Source organism: Rhineura floridana, chromosome 18 (genome assembly GCF_030035675.1).
Source record: "Rhineura floridana isolate rRhiFlo1 chromosome 18, rRhiFlo1.hap2, whole genome shotgun sequence".
Taxonomy (NCBI): Eukaryota; Metazoa; Chordata; class Lepidosauria; order Squamata; family Rhineuridae; genus Rhineura; species Rhineura floridana.
The window spans coordinates 441,208-459,373 of record NC_084497.1 but is presented as its reverse complement, the minus strand read 5'-3'; the positions used below and the strand labels follow the sequence as shown (position 1 = coordinate 459,373).

The window sequence follows — 18,166 nt, the reverse complement described above, 5'->3', positions numbered from 1 at the left end:
ATGCCCCAGCACGCTATCTGGGTGCAATGGGATGGCACAGAGGAAGGGATGAAAACCACCACAACAAAGATTCCATCTTCTCCCCATGAACCTTTCATGCCGAATTAAATGAAGAGAAGTGAAGACAAGTGAGGGCAGGGGAGATGCATCAATAATTTCTCCTAGCTTCTCATACTGCTTTCTTTGTGGGGAGAGATTGCCCAAGACATTACCCGAAGAGCCATTGCGGTGTGGTGTTTAGAATCTCAGAATGGCACCTGGGAGACCAGGGTTCGAATCCTCACTCGACCATGAAGCTCACTGGGGGACCCTAGGGGCCAGTCACTGTCTTGCAGCCTAACCTATCTTGCAGGGGTGTTGTGAAGATAAAACAGGGAGGGGGAGGGCCGTGTCTGTATGCCCCCTTGAGGTCCTTGGAGGAAAGGGGGAGTATAAATGTAATCATAAATAAGTAATTTCCTTCCGGTCTCATGCAAAAATTTCCCTCCAAGCTACTCCGAGACATGCTTCAGAGAATGAGCCCATCTCTAAAAGCGACAGCATCTTGGGCAAACCCTTTATTATATTGAAAATATTATTTTTAATTTTGCTGAAATTATTATTAGTAGCAATAGTATTTATTAAACTTGACAGGCACTTGTTACCTGGAAGTCTCCGACTTACAACTCATTAAAAACATAAATATAAATATGTGATATCACAGAATCATAGAGTTGGAAGGGGCCTATAAGGCCATCAAGCCCAACCCCCTGCTCAATGCAGGAATCTAAGTTAAAGCAGCCCCAATAATAACAATAACAATAATGCAATAACTTCAGGCATATTAGCTACATTGTTATATTATGTTTTTGCTCCCCACTGACAACATTCAACACCCCCCCACACACCCCTAGCTTCCATTATCACATTAATAGCTACAACCTTGCTTCAAACTATAAGCTCTTGGGGGCAGAGATCTGCCTATTTTGCTTGTTTCTTCAAACCACCAGATACAAGAATAATCAAAAACATCAAAACATCAACCCACAGCAAATTGTTTCCCAGATTACTTGCTATTCTGACCTGAATCACAAAGGACGACTGGGTCGAAGATCTTTAAATCAGAAGCTCAAAGGCGGCAGGTGCCCAGAAAACAAAAACAAACTCAGATGATTCGCAAGTCTCATTTCTTCCTCAGGCGCTGATGACAGCCTTAAGGTACTTCCCATCACGTTAAACTGGGCGCCTCTTCCAATCCACATCCGGTGCCCTCCCACGGAGCAGGTTGCATCACAAGAGGAACACGCGCCAAGGCCAGGAAAAGAAACCTGAGTGTCCTAGATTGAGAGGCGCAGGGCAAGCCTAAAGCGTCATTCTGGAAAAGAGCCAAGGCATTAATCAGAGAAGATACCAACACCAGATGAGTTCTGCGCCAGACCTGTTACCAGGTCTTTTATATGCAATCCACCTTTTATCTTATCTCTGCATCTGCACCGGAGGTTTTTTTTTAAAAAGATGGTTTTCAGATGGTTTTATGACCTCTTGTTGGCCATCCTGGGCTCCTTTAAGAAGAACAGATGGAGCAGAAACACCTTCAGCCAATTTTGTGGGGCAAAACCCTACCATGATGCAATTTTCATTGTGCAACTTACACACTGCAGGGTCGTCTTTCTAGGGCGTTGCCACATGTTGTCCCCTGTGCAATTGTCCCCACATTTCAGCCAGGAACCCCCACCAGTAACATAGCTGCAAATTCAGAAGTGCAGAGTCCCTTCATGATAATCACAGCCATCACCACCCCTTTTAGAATGAGATCCTTGTTAACGCCTTCTCCCACAACAACAGACGTCCCTAGGAGACCATAAGCATGAAAGCCGAGAGTGTTAGCTACTGAAAAGAGTCTTCTCAGTGGCTGCTGTCTCTCCGATTGGCTCCAATCAGTCAGAAAGGACAAGGAAGCACATTAGGAGACTCTTCCCAGTGGCTAACACACTCCTCTGTCATGCTGATCAGCTCATCGGATGTTGGAGACAAAGGGGCCTTGCTCCCAAAAAAGTAAGGGGTCTAAGACCCCCCCCGAGACCCCAGATGACTACATCCCTGACCCCTAGCCCAATTTCAAGCCTCCCTGCTGGGAACATCCACTCACTTTGGTGCCACAAGAGCAGAGGATGAAAAGAAGCGAGCAAACAGCCTTCTCTAAGCTGTTCTTGGCTCCATCCAGAATGGAACGGTTTAAGAAAGAGTTGGGAAACAGCAATTGCACTGGCGGTGAGACAAGCTGCCTTTTGGATCCATTTATACTCCCACTGACAGCAGGAATTGGGGCGCTCCTGGGACCCATTTTAGAGCGGACGTTCCTCTATGAGCACCTGCATCGCACTCATGCAGCAAGCCAAGAGTCTTCCCCACTTGGGTAACATGTGCAGCATCTCTATTGAAATGGCTGTCATCATTTCCAAATTTGTAGCTATACATATTAGCACATGCAAATTTTATGCAAATCTGTGCACGCTCTCCTTTATTATTATGCATCTCTCTTGTTTGATGATGCTTAAGCAACCAGTCGTTCAGAAGTGGAGTCTTAATGGCCTTCCACGTCCCTGAATGTCCATTTCAAGGACACAGGCTGTGAAGACTGGTGGCTCCAATATCAGCGGGACAGTGAATCTGCTCCGGGTTTTAGCCCAAACTTTCAACCTATTTGGGGAATAGGTTTCAGCACCTTGGGCAGCCTCTTGATAGTTTGGACTAAAACCTGGAGCAGATTCACTGGCCCACTGGCATTATACGAGTCTCCACTAGGAACCCTGAAGAACTATATTTCCCAAGGTCCTGGGACATGGCTGTTGCAGAGGTTAAGGGCCAGGGAGGGCTTCGCAGAGAGGCATCTAGTTTATTTATTTATTTATTTTATTTCATTTTTAAACCACCCATAGTGAATAGCTCTCTGGGCGGTGTACAAAAGATTAAAAGTACAGAAATACAAAATATCACAATAAATAAACTGAAACAAAGAGATTTAAAATTGTAACATTAAATGCTTTAAAATGCCTGGGAGCATAGCCAGGTCTTAACCTGGCGCCGAAAAGATAGAAGCGTCGGCGCCAGGCGTATTTCTTCGGGGAGGCTATTCCACAATTCGGGGGCCACTACAGAAAAGGCCCTAGATCGAGTAACTGTCCTCCGGGCTTCCCGATGGGTTGGTACCCGGAGGAGGGCCTTAGACGCTGAGCGAAGTGACCGGGTCGGTTCATAGCGGGAGAGGCGTTCCACAAGATACTGCAAGTTAAACCTCCCCCACCCCCATTTCAGAAGGGAAAAGATGGAGGAGGGGAGAAATTCAATTCACTTCACATGTAAAGGTGAACTTACTTCGTTAGGGCTTTCCAAAACAGCCATCCTACAATAGTCACACTTCTCCAAGTTTTGCAACGCAGTGCTCCAGCCAAAGAATTTTCACAAAAAATGTTTGTAATGCCTGACACAGACATCACTATAACTTTTAGCATCTCATGTTTTGCTTTGGCAGCATCAAAAAAATTATTGCTGATAATGCAGCCGCCTGTTCGGGGGATGCCTAGGTTTTGTTAAATGCTCTGATTTTAGATTATAACCTATTTTAATTTGTGCAAGCGATCAAATTCCCAGTTAATTTTATCTAAGTATTTAGATTTTTCATTTTTTATGTTATATCCTCTGTAAATAGCTCTGTGTTTTAACTCTATTAATCCTTTTGTATGTAACTGCAATGGCCTTTGGCCGAAGCAGCGGTAAAAGTAAACTGACTACAAGACTCTTTGTTGTTTAAATAATAAAAAAAAGGACAAGCACACATATATTTTGGGGAAAGTGTGCATTAAAAAACCCAGCCTATTAGTGAAAGTAATACATAAAACTACATTACAGTAGGAGGAACTGCTTGCAAAAAATATGTACATTAGTCAACAATGCATAGACAAACGTGTTTATTAGAAGAAATTCACACTAAAGCGCTGATGAATTTTCATGAGGATTTTTTTTTTAAAAAAATGCCAACTGGTGCAGAGACATGGAGAACTGCCTGTGTGGAAACATGAGGCAGTGAGTGGAAAGGGCATGGCTCGGGTGACACAGGCTCTGGTGATGGTGTCGGCAAGCTTAATGATGGCCTTCGTTGGAGTTTGGGCTCAGCTCATAATTAGCCCCCGTCTGCATTACACATTTAAAACAGCATCATGCCACTTTAAAGAGTCATGGCTTCTCCCAATGAATTGTGGGAATTGTAGTCTGTGAAGGTGCTGGCTGTTAGGAGACCCCCTGATTCCCCTCCCAGAGTGGTTTAACAAGCTCTCTTCCAAAGGAGCTCTGAGAGAGGAATAGAGGCCTCTGAACTGCTCTCGGCACGCTCTCGGCAAACTACAGTTCCCAGGTTCTTTTGGGAGACCCATGTCTGTTTAAAGTGATCTAATACTGCGGTAAAAGCACTTGGAGGTCTTTCCACCCAAGCGTTTTTTTGTTAAATAAACCAATAAAATAAATAAAAATGTAGTGCGTTGGGGGATTCGGGGAAAGCTCAGTAAGATTGCCATGGCAAACCCCTAGGGATGGGTGATCCAATCAGTTTGCAGGAAAGGTGCATTGCGAAATTTGGTGGATTTCGGAGGACGGCCGCGTTGAGGTTTGTGTATTGCTTTGGAAACTGCAGGTTAAGTTGGCTTGCTTTTCAATATAAAATGAATCCATTTTCCCCCTATGGCCACACCCTTTATTTCTGAGCCCCAGCCTCATCACTAATCATTACTGAACAGAGTGCACCATCCTGTCACTGAGTCTTGACTGAGTAATCAAAGAGGAATGCAGGAGACGAAGCCATCGTGCAAGCTCAACCTTATCTCAAATGTGAGAAGAATGCCCTGTGCGTTGTTCTGGGAGCTGTGCGTGATCTCTCTCTCAATAGACTGAAGCATACCTCTCCTCTATTTTTTGGCCTGTATATCAAACATCTGGGGTACAATGCTGCTATAATTTGAGGGACAGACACCATGTACGTGTTTGGATCAACTCACACTTGGTTTCCATGTGGACAACCAATGTGGTAATGGTTAGACGACGACCTGGAGGACCAGCATTCAAATCTTGACTCAGCCATGAAGCTCACTGGGTCACTGTCTATCAGCCTAACAGGTGTGGCATACAAAGCCCTGTACAGCTTGGGACCAGGATACCTGAAAGATCATCTTACCCCTTATATACCCAGTTGATCACTGCGCTCTGCAGGTGAGGGCCTTCTGCAGATACCGTCTTATCAGGAGGTCCATTCTGTACAACATAGGAAGTGGACCTTTAGTGCTGTGGCACCTACCCTTTCGAATTCCCTCCCCTTACATAACAGACAGATGCTGTCTGTTATCTTTTCAGCATCTACTGAAGACCTTCCTCGTTCAGTACGCCTTTTAAGTAGAGACCTTATCCTAGTCTGTGTATGTGCTGGAATTGTTTTTAAGACATTTTAAAAGATTTTATAGATGTTTTTAGTGCTTTGTTGCTTGGGAGGAAGGGTGGGACATCAATTGAATAACAAATAAAGAAACCAACCTACCTCACACGGTTGTTGTGAAGATAAAACGGGGAGGGAAGAACCATGTACACCACCTTCAGCTCCTTGGAAGACTAGGGGGAGTGGATCTGCATGTAATAAATACTTAAAGCCCCACTGAACATTCAAAACATGAGCCAAGGTCCCACATTAGAAGCTCGTCACTTCCAGCGACACCCCCTTTCTCTTTCCCAGCCAAGTATCACATCTAAAGCACATGATCTACGATGCCGCACACACTTCACAGCCTCAAGACTCGAGACTTGGCTTCTGCACCGCAAGCTGTCAGATCGTGTCACCTTAATGAGCATGGGAAGTTCAGAGAGAAACCACAAGCCCCATCCAACTACCACTATGTTTTTCATATTTTTTTACAGTAACTGTGAACATACTGCAGAGACTCCAAAGTTTCGACACAGAAGAAAAAGACAAAGCAGAGCTCCCCCACCCCCGAGACAACTGCCTGCAGGGGCTCCAACTGATACCGTGGAATGGCCGCGGAACCCCTTTCAAATGTTAGCTCAGGAACACATGCCAAAAAGAGCAACTCTGGGCATGTCCCAAGTGCTTATTTGCAGGCCTGGCAGGTTGCTAGAGACAGCGCTCCGTACATGCCTGGGATTTAGTGGGAGGGCCTCAGCTTCAGATAGTATGGATTCTAGAAGGACACCTAGGAACAGAAGAATGTGTCAGTTTTACTTCTCTCACTTCCTCATTTTTCCACTCTTAGATTCACCTCTCCAGCTTTTTGGCAGCAATTTGCAATTGTTTTTGTTAAAATCCTCATGAAAATTCTTCATTTTAGCATGAATTTCTCCTAACATACACATCTGTATGCAGTTTTGACCAATGCACACATTTTTGCATGCAATTCCTCCTAATATAACTCATGTTTGTGGGTCATTTTCATCCATATATTCATTTTCATACGTATGCTCCCCTAATATATGCATGTTTGTAATCATTGGTTGGTTGGCGAACGGCATCGCAACATTCAGATAAGTGTGAATTTCAAAAGACAGCTGTGTTTCCATTCTCAAACTTTCAAAAAGTGCGAATTCGTTCAATTCACCTTCAAACGCAACCAGAATCAAGTTTCTCCCCCACTCTTGCAGACCACCTTTTTAAAAACCATTTTACTTTGTAACCTTTTTATAAGTAGGAGGACACGAAGAAGCAAGTGGCTATTAAAGATACAATCTTGCCCTGCTTGAGGGCTTTCCTTTGGGGCATGTGGCCAGTCCTTGTGAGAACAGGATGTTGAACTAGAGGGGCCCTCTTTGGCCTGAGCCATCAGGGCTCTTCTTAAATTTTTGGACTCTGGACTTAATGGTCTTACAGAGGGGCCCCCTCTTAACAGAGGGCCTCCCATTCTGGGAGGAAGGGCAGGACATAAAGTAAATTTTATTTATTTTATTATTATTATTATTACTATCATTATTATTATTAGGCTGCTGATTCATAGAGTCGCCACAAGTTGTAATCAACTTGAAGGCATATAACAACAAAATTACAATAACAGATGGCGATGTTCATTCTTACTTCAAAATATGTTAACTGTTAGCTATCCTTGCTGGGTTAGGGCCCCTTGCAGATGACTGAGTGGGGCCGTGGACATATGCCCTAAAGTCTGACCATGATGGCGCCCTCTGGTCTAATTTTCCCATTGGCTCACTGCTGCTCCTGTGGCTGAGCAAAAAATAAAACCCCAAACAAACTGCGAAGGGAACCTCAAGAAGACACAAAGGTCTTCGGGGCTGGACGGATAAACTGCAGTGAGGTCCAACATTCCCTAATGCTCTCTTGCTGGGGCACAGGCGAAAGCTAAAGGTGGAAAAATCAGAACTCCTTGGGAGATGGAGACTTTAGATAATCAGCTGCCGATGGCCGGGGAGAGCAGGAGGAAACGATGCAGTCACCATGGCAACTGGATGATTCCGAGGTTGAGGGGATGGAGATGGAAGAACGGTCCTCTCTAGAAAGGCACACTTACAAAGGGGGGGGGAGAAACAGGGAGAGACGGAGTGCTTTTTAGTTCCCCCCCCATATTTTTATTTTTAAGAAAATATCCTCAGGCTTGCAGCCTCCCAAATCGCCTCCTTAACCGTTTCTAATTTACTGCCACTTTATCTCGACATCCCCCCGGCAGAGGAATGATGAATGGGGCTGATAAAGGAAAGGAGCGGCGGGGGGGAGGAATCATTTCCCCACGGCTTGGAAAAATGAAAAACGCCACAACCACCACACAAAAAAACCCCCACACCCAAGGCAGGATCAACCCTTCTGGCTCCGTGAACGCTGCGACCACCACCTACAGAGGTGGTCCCCCAAGAATCTAACTCTCCTAGCCCCCTAGATTCTTAAGCACCTTGGGGAGACCCATAAACTTGCCCCCTCTTCCTTCCCCAAAGGCAGCCTTGATTCAAGTCACTCAGCTAACACAGGAGCATAGCTTAAAGCAGCTGGCCACGTCCAGAGTCAGACCGTAGGCCCATCTTACCCAGTACTGTCTACACTGACTGGCAGCAGATTTCAGGCAGGGTTCTGTCCTGGTCCTTGCTGGAGATGCCGGGGATAAAACCCAGGGACCTTCCACAAAACAGGTGTTCTCCCAGTGCAGAGCTAAGATTCTAGTCCTCATGGTTTTGAATATAGGACTGGTTTAAATAGAACTTCCATTATACTAAGCCAAACCACTGGTCTGCCTAGCCTAGTATTGCCTACACTGACTGGCAGCAGCTCCCCAGGGTTTTCAGACAGGGAGCCTCTCCCAGTCCCATCTGGAGATGCCATTGTGGATTGAGCCTGGGACCTTCTGCATGCAAGGCTCTGCCATTGAGCTATACCTCATCCCCAACAGTCTGGTAGGACTTCACCCTCTGGGGTCTGCTGGCTTTTTTCCAACTACCTCTTTAAACAACTCTCCCAGGAGTCATTCTCACCAGCCCTTTGGAAAGGTTATTAGCCTGGAGCAGTTTGATTCAATGGACCTATTTCCAGGAAAGAGAAGGGCTTATAGAGGTTGCTCCCTAACTCACCAGGGCAACCTGTTCCCTGGAACTTCAAGCCACACGTAGCTAAGACTCTGTTGTGGCCACCTAACCCAGTCACCAAAGGATGTTCCCCTTTGGGTTAACACTTTGGGGACTAGAGTCATCAAGAGGAGGGCAACAAGGATGATCAGGGGACTAGAAACAAGCCCTATGAGGAGAGACGGAAAGAACTGGGCATGTTTAGCCTGGAGAAGAGAAGACTGAGGGGAGATATGATAGCACTCTTCAAGTACATGAAAGGTTGTCACATAGATGAGGGCCGGGATCTCTTCTTGGTTGTCCCAGAGTGAAGAACACGGAACAATGGGCTCAAGTTGCAGGAAGCCAGATTTCGACTGAACATCAGGAAAAACGTCCTAACTGTTAGAGCCATACGACAATGGAACCAATAGAGAGGTAGTGGGCTCTCCAACACTGGAGGCCTTCAAGAGGCAGCTGGACAGCCACCTGTTGGGAATGCTTTGATTTGGATTCCTGCATTGCGCAAGGGGTTGGACTTGATGGCCTTATAGGCCCCTTCCAACTCTACTATTCTTTGATTCTATGATTCTAAGAAGACCTTGTAGGTCATCTAGCCCAGGTGTGAGGAGCCTTTGGCTCTCCAGATGCGGCTGAGGTAACAGTCCCATCAGAGTTACAATCCCCAGAGTTCCCTGGGAAGAGGGATTCAATGTTACACCACTTTGCGGACTGTAGTTCTGCAAGGGGAATCGGGGTCTCCTGATAACTTTCAGCACCTTTCACAGACTACGGTTCCCAGGATTCTTTGGGGGAAGCCATGCCTGTTTAAAATGATATAAGAATGCTTGAAGTGTACGGTGTGGATGTGACCTTTGTCTCTGCATGCCTCCTTAGAGAGAGGCTCCTGCAATATTCTGGACCATTTATCATGAGTCACTTTTTAGAAAAACAAAAAAACTTTAATATAATACCAATTTATAATAAGATCTGACATAACTTCCAGAGAATTGCCATCAGTTCAAAGCGAAACACATTATATAGATCATCCTTCAGTTCTTTGCACATAGGTCAACATCAATAGCACTTTATGCAATGTAAATTAAATCGCTTTATTGTCTGTTGTTTAATCCTCGCTCAATCAACATAAACAAACAGATCCTTAGCCACTTATTTATTCAGAGGTTTACACTTCAGGAATTTGATTTCATGTTTATGGATTCTGAATCACGTTCCTTAATTGGACTGCTAATTTCCACCCCACCCACTGGGTACTGAATTTGTTGTTGTTGTTCCTTGTTGTTATAGTGTTTGTTTTGGAAGGAAATGCAGGTTCAAATACTAGGGGTTGTATTCAATGTCCGTCCTACTCAGAGTAGACCCATTGAAATCAATGGGCATGACTAACTTGGGTCTGTTCATTTCAATGGACTGTATCCAATGTTCTCTGCCTGCCAGAGATGGAAGTCTTGATGTTACACGACAGAGGGATCCAACGCAACAGCTGCGCTAGCGGATAAGGGTTACACAACAGATTGCACAATCTAGCACACAATAGGGATGGAAGAATCTGTCCGTTTCGGTTCAGTCAATCTCTCATTTTTTCCAAATTTTAAATTCATTTCTACACATTTCTGCAGCAATTTGCATTTATTTATTTATTTAAAAAATCATTAAGTAAATTGGCAAAGGCATGCCCCCCCCAAGAATTTCATTATGCCAGCATAAATCCCTGTGCTAACAAACTACTGACCTTAATAAATTACTGACACCTATTAAAACATTACTTGTAAATCAATATAATAGTCATGGAAAGAAAGCATTGGAAGTCACCTCAAAGGTCATCTAGTCCAGCCTCCTGCCAACTCAGAAAATCTGCTGCAGCAGCATTCCTGATCAGTAGCCATCCAAGCTCTGCTTAGAAACATCTGAAGATGAGGCATCCTATTTCACCATCAAACAGCACATACTGCAAGTGTGTAGTCACCTTGTAACCATGCATTTAAAGCACACAACTTCCCCCAAAGAATCCTGGGAACTGTAGTTTCTTAAGATTGCTGGGAACTGTAGTTTTGGAATGGGGTAAAAACTTCAGTTCCCAGGATTTTTTGGAGGAAACAACATACACTGCAAGTATGGCATGAACTAATCTGCCAGTTTCAGTTTCTTTCAGTTATTCATTTTTTCAGCCTTAAATTCAGTTCTTCTGTAGCAACTTGCAGTTTTTTTAAAAAAATCCTCATGAAAATTTATGAGCATTTTAGTGTGAATTTCTGGAACAAAACAGGTTAGCGCCAAGTGAGTAAGTTGTTCCGAGGTGTTTCAGCACCACGGACAGCTCCTGGTGAGCAAGTTGTTCCGAGGTGTTTCAGCACCATGGATAGCTCCTAGTGAGCAAGTTGCTCCAATACTGGACTAGCGGGAACTTTAATCTGATCCTTTAGCAAAGGACCGCACTAAGATGAAACCAGCTAGTGGTGGCTTACAGCCCCGACTCAGACAGAGGACATCCTAGCAAGCTTGGCAGCAGATCAACAATATGAATCCCCTCCAAAACCAATGCTATTACTAGCTAACGCACATGGAGACCAAACCAGAGGCGTTGCATGAGAGGGATTATGCCCTATGTAGAACTAAAGCAGCATCCCATAACTTGATTCTGACCTACTTGGCTTGTCCAGACACCTGTCTGAACACATGGTTTTGCAGTGGTGGTAAATTATAAACAGAGCTCATATACACTGGTATACATGCATACCCGTGCTGTTTAGACAACCTGTCTGCTAACATCGAAGACAAACAGGAAGCCAAAGGCCATCTAGTCCTGCTCTCACAGCATCCAATCAGATGCCTATGGAAAGCCAAAATAAGTGCAAGACCTCTCTCTCCCACCCACCCCCAGAGGTTTCCATCATCTGGCATTCAGAGGCATCCTTCACTGTCGGTGGGGCACAAGAGCCTGCTGGATCAGGCCAAGGACCCCACTAGTCCAATATTGGAGCAATCTGCTCACTAGGAGCTCTCCATGGTGCTGAAACACCTAACCTGCCTTGCCACATGAACTCCTCCACTGCACCGGAATAGGATATAAAAACACAAGACCATAAGAAGAGGCTGCTGGATCAGGCCAGTGGCCTATCAAGTCCACCTTACTGTTTGCACAGTGGCCAACCAGACGCCTCAATGGAAACTCCACAAGCAAGAGCACTCTCCCCTCCTGCAGTTTCCAGCAGCTGGGATTCAGAGCCTCACTGGAGGTAGATCTCAGCCATCATGGCTAGTAGCCACTGATTGCCTTCCCCTCCATGAATTTTTGTAATCCTCTTTTAAAGCCACCCAATTTGGTGGCCATCACTGTCACCTGTGGAAGCAACTTCCGTAGTTTAACCGCATGAAGTCCTTTCTTTTGTCTGTCCTGAGTCGAAATAAAGATGCACAAGTTGGATGCGAGTGCAAGAGCAACTCTCCCCTCCTATGTGCTAGAAAAAATAAAACCAGGCAGCTCTCCTGGCACTCACTTATTCAACACCACCCATTAAGTCAAGGCCCTCTCAAAACAAGAGGCTTCCCACAGAGACCCAGGCAGCCAAATGGTGGTTTTGCACACCTTCATTTTGTAATGGCTGCAGCACAATGGCCTGCCCGCCTCCTCTCAGAGACCAGCCATCAGAATAAAAGCCCTGTTGGATCAAGCCAACAGTCCATCCAGTCCAACTCCCTGTTCGCACAGCAGCCAACCAGATGCCTCTTCTGGAAAGCCCTCAAGCAGGACCTGAACGCAACAGCAACTCTCCTCACTTGTGATTTCCAGCATTCTGAGGCAAGCTGCCTTGGACAGTGGAGGGAGAAGATAGTCCTCTCCTCCATGAATTTGTCGCATCCTCTTCCCAGCTGTGACCACAGTCTTCTCTGTGAGGGCGAGATGTATTGCATTTAAATTATAGCCATTATTTCCAAATTTGCATCTATACGTGGAAACTAGCATACACACATTTTATGCAAAGCTGCGATATCTTTGGTCCTCTTTGTCATCCCATCTCTATACAAGACCTGGCAAGTTCTGGGTTCAATTAAATTCTTGACTTTCAACTGATGGGTGCAAACGGGAGCAACATCCTGAGAGAATGTTATTATCGTTCGCACAATTGTTATTATGATCATCAGCACTATTAATTTGATTTCTATACTACCCTTTCTCACATGTGATCCCGGGGCAGCTTTCAAACATCACCATTTCAAACACACATCACACATTCAAACTTATATTAAAATTAAAACCATACTGTTATCAAACCAAGACGTACGGCAGACGGAAGGCTCTTGAACACAGCGGGTAAAAACCAGTCAGCTACCCCAAAATGCCTGGATGATCTCCGCCAGGCCCCTTCTATGATGAGCTTCCGCCGGGCCTTGAAGACCTGGCTCTTCAGGCAGGCTTTTGGGGTGGGTTAGGTTTTTACTGTTATGCTTTCAAATTTTAACGTTTTAATGTATTGTTTTATCTTGTACGTCGCCCAGAGTGGCTGGTCAACCAGCCAGATGGGCGACTAATAAATTAAATAAATAATAATAATAATAATAATAAGACTTCAGTTGGCAGTGAAAACCACACAACAATGGTGTCAGATGCACCTCTGGAGGGAAAGGAAGCCAATAGCAAAGGGGCCACCACAAAGGCGGCCCTTTCTTGAGCCTAAGGGCCTCCTTAGAACATACCAGGCAAGAGGACATTTCCAAATCCATTTGCCATTTATTTATTTGTTTCCAAAAGCCCTCATGAAAACAACAACATTTTTCTGCAAATTTCTTTTGATCTCCTCATGCTATTATTACTACTATTATCTTAATTACATGCATATCCCACCCTTCCTCCCAAATCGCAATTTTCCCTAATATGTTATTGATTTGTTTGTTCAACAAAAACTTTAAAACATATTAAAACAAAACATCTGTAAAAACATATTAAAACAAACATCTTTTTTAACAAAAAAAAATATTTAAAAGCAATTCCGACACAGATGCAGATTGAGACAAGGTCTCTACCTAAAAGGCTTGTTGAAAGAAGAAGGTCTTCAATAGGTGCCAAAAAGGTAACAGAGATGGTGCCTCACTAATATTTACTATGCACACATTTGCAAAGCAATTTCCCTAATATAACACATTTTTGTAGGCTGTTCTCACTAAACTACATCAGTTTGCGTTTTTCAAAAAAAGTAGTCCTCATGAAAATTCATCAGCATTTTGGTAAGTTTCTCCTAACATACATATGCTTGTATGCAGTTTTCCCAGAATATACACATTTTATCTCTTATGTACACCGCCCAGAGAGCTGTCAGGCTTAGGGCGGTATATAAATGAAATAAATAAATAAATAAATAAATAAATAAATTTACAAAGCAATTCCTCCTAATGCAATGCATTTATGTATGTAGGTATCCCAGAACGTACACAGTTTTGTGTTTCTCCTAATGCATGTTTGTATGTTCACCCTGGCAAGTGCATTTCTGCGCACATTACTAGGCTGGAAAACTGCACTGCAAAATTCATAGAAGGATGAATTGCAATGAATTGCCATGTTTGGGTTCCCATATTGTTTCGGAAAGTGCAAATTTTGCTTTTAAATGTGAGCTGAATGACGTTTTGCCCACATCCTTATAGGGAGGGGAACTGCTGGCCCTCCAGGGATTGCCAAAGTGCAGCTCCCACTATTCCTGACCATTCGCCATGCTGGCCAGGGCTGATGGAAACTGAAGGCCAACAACTTTTTGAGAATCACAGCCTCCTCATCCCTGTCGTAAGGCCTCAGTTCAACTCCAGCCATCATCAGAGCAAGTCTACGGGCATTGCAGCCACTGGACTGGTTTGCCTCCTCATCAAGTACCTGCTACGGACGGATTCAGGACAGGAGGTGACAGGGAGTTGTCAAGAACACTGAAGCAATCTCTTCTGGGGGAAGCATCCCACTTTTGTCCCACGTGACATATTTGCCTTCCCTTCCCGTAAAGTGTTCTGGTTCTTCCAGAAAAAAAAAGTGTCCCCTGGGGGTAAAGTGGTACCTTTTGATGCAGAAACAAAGCACATGAACATTTGGCACAGCTGTGGGCCATTAAGGAAAAAAATAAGGCATCGGTTTACTTGCGTCGAAAGTCATCTGCCATGTGCGCAGACACCCAGACGGTAATTTCAAAGCTAATCTTCCCATGATTCGGTGGTCCAAAATGGGCATATCGCATCCCTTGATTATGCACAGCTGAGGCCCGGTCTATGCACAGGAAACAAAGTGGCAGAACAGACCAGGGGATGAAATTCTAACCTGGGTGAAAATTCCTTTGGAGCAGGATGCTGTCATGACAGAGGAGGGAAGCTGGGTGCAAGCTTTTCTCCCCCACTGTGAAGATATGTAAGCCGGGCCTACACATGGAGAAGGGTTTTCAGGCATAGAGCCAGTTGATGGCACAGAAAAGGAGCTCAAAGTGCCGGGAAGGGGCTTGCTGAATCCAGGGCTGACGCTGAAACTCTGGAGGTGACGGAGGCTGGTCCATTAGGAGAAATGAAGCACTGCCCCACCAACCTCCCCCTGCCCTCACCTGCCCGCCTTTTTACTTACAGCCCGTCCAAGGGGCGGCCCCGCCTGTCAACTTCCTTCTCCCGTCTCAGTGTTTCCCCTTGTCGAACTCAGCAGGGAAACTAGAATGAGTTGGCTCCGCCTCTCACTGGCCCTGGCTCCGCCTACTCCACCTCTGCCTCCCTTCCACCCCACCAGGCCCAAATGGGCATGAGCCCACACTGTCAGCAGCCGGCAAACAAATCAGGTTCTTGGCATAGGAGCATGGGGTGCCGTATGAGGAAAGGGCCTCCCAGCAATCCACTGGGATCAGATCAGAGGTGGCTGGAGAGCCAGAAGGTGTTGGATCGGCAGCAGGGCTGGCTGCATCCCAACTGAAGCAGACTTCCTTGGATATCAAGGATTGTTCCACTCAAGACTGCACATACTCCCCACACACACACCCTGTTGGGTACAGCCAGCAACACACGATCTGTGCACCCTTGCATCTTTTCCTCCAAGGAATGGGTCCAAGGATGGATCTGATCCCCCTGGCCTGGCACAGAGCTTACCACAAGGAAACTGAAAAGCCCAAGGAAACTTAGACGCTGACAGAAGTGTGTAAAATTATGCACATAGAGAATGCGGATAGCGAAAAGTTTTCCTCCCTCGGTCATAACGCTAGGACTCGTGGACACCCGACGGGCCTGAATATTGGGAGAATCAGGACAGACTAAAGGAAGGAGTTCTTTCACCAGGGTGTTAGTTAAGCTATGAGATTCATTCCCCAGAAGAAGCAGTGACAGCCACCAACTTGGATGGCTTTGAAAGAGGATTAGATAAATCCATGGAGGAGGAGAAGGCTACCAGTGGCTACTAGCCACAGTGGCTATTCTCTGCTTCCATGGTCAGAAGTAGCATTATTTATTAATTATTTGATTTATATCCTGCCCTTCCTCCCAGCAGGAGAAGCATGCTTCTGAATCCCACTTGGGGGAGAGTTGCTCTTGCGCTCAGGTCCTGCTTGCCACCTTCCCATCGGGGCATCTGGTTGGCCGCTGTCAGAGCAGGTTGCTGGAGTAGACGGGCCACTGGCCCGATCCAGCTCTTCCGATGGAGGTATCACCAGGTTTAGGGAAATCCCAATGTTGGCCGCGGTGAGAAGAGGATGCTGGATTAGATGGGCCACTGGGCTAATCCAGCCAGTGTGTTCAAGTCTCAATTCATCTAGGAGAGATGAATTGGGGCAGCCCATGTCGGAATCCACAAAGCTTTGTGCTCCCCAAGGGTCCCTTAGCGCTCCCCGTTTTTGACTTAAAAGCATTTGTCAACAGCTTGACACTTCAGAAATCTGTCGAGTCTTTAAATCCCCAAACAGCATATCATTAAAACATCAATAGCCTCCAACCAAAACAAACATGAATGCAAATGAAACAGATATTTGGGGGACTGATTTATGCAATCTTATGGATCAGGGGAAAAACATAAGTCTTCAGAAGATCTCTGAAGCCATTGCTGTTTGCTGCTTTGCACATAGAAGAGGGCAGGGCCATACTCGGTGAGCACACAGACCCCAGGATTCAGTGGGGCTGACTATCTAGTAAATGAGTTTTTGTACAGGGGTAACAGCAGAAAATGACCATTTTGGGATACCCTCCCTCTGATATTTTGTCGGGTGTAGTGCCACACATAGGATTTCCCTAGAGGATCTAAGTGATCTTACAGATCTATATCCTTCATCCACTACGGCCATACTACCCTGAACACTCCCGATCGGGTCTGATCTCGGAAGCTAAGCAGGGTCAGGTCTGGTCAGTGCCTGGATGGGAGACCGCCTGGGAACCATATGGAAGCCGCCTTGGGTTTCTACCATGAAAAGAAAGGCGGGAGAGAAATGTAATAAATAAAAAAATAGGAGACACCCCCCCTTTCCCTCCATGGGTCTTTCCATCCCCGATTCCTGTTCCTGGATCGTACTCTCCAACAGGTCACCGACAAAATGTACCTAAACAGGGGGATGCCTCATATAGCGGCTCAGACTATTTATCTATCTAGCTCAAGGCTTCCTATTCTGACTGGCAGCAGCTCCCTGGGGTCTCCCACGGAGTAGGGTCTCTTTTCCATTCAGCTGCTCTCCACCATCCTTTTAACTGGAAATGTCAAGGCCTTTTGCATGCAGAGCAGAAGTCTCTTCTGTTGAGAGACATTCTTGTAGCATGCGAATCCTCCCGACAAAGATCAGAGCCCAAACCTCGCCCTTTCACTTGAGAAGAGAAGGGCTCTTCTCGACCTGTCAGAGGGCTGCATTCATTTCCTCTGCTCTGCAAGTGCCGTTGCCTACCAATGCAAAATGTCAATGCGCCATTTGTTCTTGGGGTTCAAGGCAGAGTCAAAAAATGCAATTATCTGATAATGTGCTTTCATCGTTCCAAATACACTTGTGCAACTGCAGGTTGAGAGCAAAGCACGAGACTGAGTATTAAATGAACGTAGGAACCTAAGAAGAGCCTGCTGGATCAGGCCAGTGGCCCACCTAGTCCAGTATTGGAGCCACTGGCTCACTAGGAGCTATCCATGGTGCTGAACTAACTACCCTTGTTTGCTCTATGAGCCCCTCCACTGCACCAGAACATAAGCACTCTGCTGGATCAGGCCAGTGGCCCATCTAGTCCACCAACCTGTTCCATGGTGGCCATTCAGATGCCCCAATGGGATGCCGGCAAGCAGATCCTCAGTGCCAGAGCAACTCTCCCCTCCTGTGGTTTCCAGCAACTGGGATTCGGAAGCCTTCTGCCTGTGACGATGGAGGCACAGCATAGCCATCATGGCTAGTGGCCACTGATAGCCATATCCTGCAAGCATTTGTCTAATCTTCTTTTAAAGCCCTCCAAGTTGGTGGCCATCACTGCCCCCTGAGGGAGCAAGTTTCACAGTTTAACTCCACACTAGAAGTCCTGTCCTGAATCCTCCAACATTCAGCTTCCTTGGATGTCCACAGGCTCTAGTGTTAGGGGAAACACTTAAAGCTTTCCTCTGTCCACTTTCTCCTTGCCA

General features: G+C 45.7%; 1 protein-coding gene across 3 annotated transcripts in view; it reads right to left on the bottom strand.

Moving 5' to 3' along the window:
* The window catches only part of SEMA6B (semaphorin 6B), a 209,976-nt gene that overhangs the window by 86,204 nt on the left and 105,606 nt on the right, over positions 1-18,166 (bottom strand). Inside the window, exon 1 of one of the 3 annotated variants that reach the window (XM_061601181.1) lies at positions 1,063-1,191. The exons of the other annotated variants lie outside the window; for them this stretch is intronic. The gene's annotated coding sequence lies outside the window, so the exon portion shown is untranslated. Of the gene's footprint in view, positions 1-1,062; positions 1,192-18,166 lie in introns of those variants that run through there. 3 annotated transcript variants of the gene reach the window in all.